Genomic DNA, 4689 nt, shown 5'->3' with positions numbered 1-4689 from the left:
TAGGGTTTTAGCTAATAAATAAAGGGTAAATTTCTGATTCGGCCATGATAATGTCATTTTGTTCTTAATCCGACCATTGTCAGCAACTCAGTGCAAAAAATTGCTGACATTACCCCACTAGTTGCTGACAAAATGTGCCGAGTTGCAATTTATGGCCGAATTGAGAACACATTGACATTATCATGGCCGAATCAGAAATTTACTCATAAATAAATGGTGGGAATTATTCCCACAATTCAGACTCACCCGTAGCGTGGATCATCATATTTTTAAAATTTACCATGTGGAGGATATATGCTTTGTGCATTTTTAGTAGTGCTATGCTATTTTAAAATGCATTTTAATTTGCCAAGTGGTTGCCCTTCAATCCGGCAGTCCAACAACGTGTCATGTTGGATGTTGCATACTTGCATCTCTGTGCAAGTGGAATGCCTGTGCACCATTATATTAGGAATGGATTACGTGGAAGACTTTTGTTTGGTAAACGCAATTATGGTATTTTAGGCTTTTTGGATTGTTAATCCCTAATTTGACCGACTATGTATCAGCTCGCACAGGTTAGTTATATGATGAATACAAAAGGCACTCAAAGGCGTCAACAAAAGTAAGGGAAAATTTGTTGGACGAGCACCCGGAAACCGAACATTCTTTAATACAAACAGGGGTTCACCACAAACTGCAGGACTCCAAATGATCTTGAACGTGTATGCCTCGCTAGACATCATAACTTGATCACTCGCCTGAAGAGCTTGGCTGGCAAAAAATCTGACATCTACATCTGGAACTTCACTGAGCTCGACCAAACATGGATGAATCATCTGCTTGGCCACCTGCATCATAGAGAACGCCACGCCATAGCATTCCAAATTTAGCAGAAGGGAGAGGGAAAGGGGACAAACATTTGCGAAGATCAACCATTAAAACAAGGAAAACACAACTAAATCAACTTACAGACTGGTCAACCATCCGAATGAGGGACTGTAAGACTTTGGCCACCTTAAATTTGATATTTATACCCTGTAATCACTATTGATTAGCACAACAGCCCAAACAAACAGATGGCCAAGGAAAAATCTTTCATAAACTATAAAAAATAGTGCAAAGCTTACCTATACTTAGACACGTTGATGACGATAGGCAACAGTTTTGAACATGTGATTTCTGAGCCCATAACGAGCGCCAAGAGAGAAACTGCATGTAAAATTGTCATTCGGTATAGATAGTGGGGGTTGTTTATCATGTCTAAAACCTGCAAAGAAGAGATGCAATTGAAATGTCAAAAAAAAAAAAAAAAAAATAGTGAAAGAAAAATAGAAAGTAAAAAATAAAAATATGAGACAGTGCATATTGATGCGTTAACGCAGTCAAGTTTGTACAAAAGACAGACACTACTAATCAAGACTTCATTCATAATGCCCTGAACCTATATTATTTTCAGTTTTATCCCAATTTTGTCATCGAATTTGGTAACATTAGAGTACAAATGTCCAAATTTTTAAACTGGAATAGGGCAACAGTCTGGGTGGGCAATGGTAGTATGACCGTCTGAGTGAAGAAACAAACCTTCGGAACTATGTGCTGCATTGCCCACTCAGGACCAAACTCTTCAGCAAGGCACTTCAAGTTATTAGCAGCCGCACAAAGTAAACCTGCATCAGATAAAAACATCTATATCATGAAGCATTGAAAAAAGAAGATTCCACACATGAATTGCTCATTCCAATTACACAATGGGAAAAAACAGAACTGAAGCATTATAGCTCCTGGGAACCATAACTCTGTTCTTTCTTAATTTAAAAAGCAAGAACTTGACAAACCTTGTCTTCCAACCACTGCATGCAAAGAGCACCAATCTATTCATCGAAAAATCTACACCTAACTGACTTGCTAGTAGAGGTATATACTCTATTATCGCAAGCCTAACACTCCAGTGTCTATCCTCAGAAAGCTCAATAATAGCAGGCAATAATGATAGGGAAAGTAGATCAATTCGAATAACCTGCAAGGAGGGTTCGTATCAGTATCCCAGTAAAAGAAGGGAGCCATGACAAAGGGAATTCATCTTTTAGCAAGGAAAGAAAGATTGGAAGAAGTTGTTCAATTGTCGCATCCTACAAGAAGAACTCCAAACACAGAACAGATCCAAATCACGAGCACAAAAAGAACTGACTCACAGACTCGGCAAGAAATGTTAAAATCCAAATGAACAGAATAAAAAAACAAACATGATATCACATATATATACATAACTCGCTATCTTTTCCAATAATCCAAAGCTTGACACGCAAAAAAAAACCTAAATAATTAATCAAAGCACCGACTAGACACAACTTGCTGGGAAGGTATAAATATGCGCAAAGCTCACGCATGATGATAACAAAACCAAGGACAGGCATCAGACAAAACAGAGACACGACCTTTTTCATTCAATCAATAAAACTGCCAAATCTACTTCTTCCATTAGGAACAGGGCAAAGGTGTGCACACATACATATATAACATTTCTACATGACCTATGTGTTAAAATTTAAAAGCTAAAATGCGCACACAACAAAATATACAAACTAGAACCATAGGCTAAAACATACATTGATCATTTGACAGTGTGTTCTTACAACTTAGTTTTCTTATGAGGAGGATGACAGCGGACGAATGACTTTATAATAATTAGATTTAAACGATATTAGACTCGAAGGAAATGATACTAAATAGATCTAAACGATATTTGACATGTGGATGCGTACTCACAAGTCTAATATCATTGAAGAGGTGACTTCAGCAGGAACTCAAAGCTGTGGCCGAAAGAGCATTCAAAACAAATGATTTCACGTCAGTAGGTGACTAGAAATTTTACTTAAGCAGGTGACACCTGGCTGAAAGATATAAGTAATAACCACAAATAACTTGCCTAGGCCTTTTGTTCCTCACAAGTCACAACCACCCTCAATATTTGTTCAAAGACAAAACAACCTTACCCACGCAAACATGTTCAGTAAACAAATAAAATTGTCTTGCCGATTGAGGCAAGAACTAGGCTTACGCCTCAATAAGACTAGAGGGTTACACAATTTTAAAAACCTTGATAACGCCTACAACTCACAAGAAGATTAGCATTCCTTAAACCACGTAGCATGTGCCGGTCCACTAGATACAAAGCTGCATTACGAGAATGGAACTCCCACAATACCCTGACTGAAAGAAAATGATAAAAAATGAGTATCATATAAATAACACGCTACTTGCAATGCAATTCAGAAAACGCAATAACTATATCTTGGCAATTTGACACGTGAAAATTGTCAACTCTTTTGTATGCTACTATGCTATGATATCTTGTCTTGCATATATGATCAATTTGCGGTAAAAAACTTCTCCTACAAAGTACGATTTAATTCAGGTTGGTGTTCTTACCTTTCCCATAACTGGTGCCATACCCATTATCACTGATGCTAAAGCAGAACGAACATGTTGAGATGAATCGGATGAGAGTTCCTGCAATCAATTAAGCCAAGTATGTATTGAAGTTGTACTATCGCGATGACATGGACATAAAAAGATGTAATATAAGCATTTCTCATATTACTATTTTTCTAATTAAGTAACATGACCCTTCATATTCTTAAAAATCACAGTGGGAGTGTGGGACATACATACATAAGAACACATTGAGTATACGATTTCTGATTAAGGTTTATTAACATAGTTACAACTCCATGATACACCAATATCATAGTTATTTACTTGTAAGGAGGCACTTCGTAAGGTCTTAAACCCAGGAATTAGTTGGGTAACAAAAGAATAGTAAGAGTTTTCTTTTTAATTTGTTGTGTTTCCGACTCCTACTAAATATAGGTTGTTGTGCCGGACACTCCATATCCGTGTCAGACACCTACACGCGTAAATGTGTCAACATGACACAGCTATTATTCCACTAGCAGAAAGAACCAGACACCAAAATGAGTGTGAAAATCATAAATCAAAAGGAAAGAATATATCCATACTTCGGAAGAATATGGTGAATTGCAAGTTGTGGGTTCAAGATCCTGCAAAATTTAGTCACTTTTCCAGCGGCTTCTGTACGAACCCATACATATGCAGGAATCAGGTCCGTCCTTCAATCAATTTCACAAGTCAAAACCGTCTCTAAGAGAAATGCAGCAAGAAACATAGTTTTCTACAGTTACACAACACATGGTTGAGAAATCCAGGCAGTTGAACGTTAGCCCGAGTGAACGGACCCATTGATTTGAGAGGTCAAGTGATCAAACCGCCCAACCCTAGTGCTCTACTTCCAAGCAAGGCCCAAAATTTCGATATCGGTTCATATATCGGTGTACCCAAAAACCGAGATATATCGGATATATCGGATATATCGGATATCTCGGTTTTTTTGGTGACTAATCTAAAGTTTCTAATATATCGGATATCTCACCGATATATTTCGGATATCTCGCCGATATATATCGGATATATCTCGGATATATCGGATATTTCGGAAATTTCAATATTAAATTATTAAAAATTGGTCAAAAAGTCAACCGATATATATCGATTATCTCGGAAATATCGATTATCTCGGCGATATAAACTTTCATATCGAAATTCGATATATCTCGGAAAAATGGGGTTCAATATTCGGTGGATATATATCGCAAATATCGATCTCGGTGTACCAATTTACCGAGATAT

General features: G+C 37.3%; 1 long non-coding RNA gene across 7 annotated transcripts; it reads right to left on the bottom strand.

Moving 5' to 3' along the window:
- Window positions 1-595: 595 nt before the first annotated feature.
- LOC147479618 (uncharacterized) lies at window positions 596-4296 on the bottom strand. 7 transcript variants are annotated; one of them, XR_015206615.1, is made up of 9 exons: window positions 4002-4296; window positions 3412-3492; window positions 3101-3192; window positions 2749-2792; window positions 1818-1999; window positions 1564-1649; window positions 1110-1249; window positions 952-1017; window positions 596-830 (listed from the first exon to the last, which is right to left on the bottom strand). It is a non-coding gene; the product is annotated as an uncharacterized LOC147479618 (long non-coding RNA). The 7 variants fall into 7 exon arrangements; XR_015206617.1 differs by having other exon boundaries at window positions 3065-3192; window positions 4002-4290; XR_015206616.1 differs by having other exon boundaries at window positions 3101-3188; window positions 4002-4290.
- Between the last annotated feature and the right edge of the window lie 393 nt (window positions 4297-4689).

This window comes from Coptis chinensis, chromosome 8 (genome assembly GCF_015680905.1).
Source record: "Coptis chinensis isolate HL-2020 chromosome 8, ASM1568090v1, whole genome shotgun sequence".
Taxonomy (NCBI): Eukaryota; Viridiplantae; Streptophyta; class Magnoliopsida; order Ranunculales; family Ranunculaceae; genus Coptis; species Coptis chinensis.
Note: the sequence above shows the minus strand (reverse complement) of the source record. Positions and strands in the feature narration are given on the sequence as shown.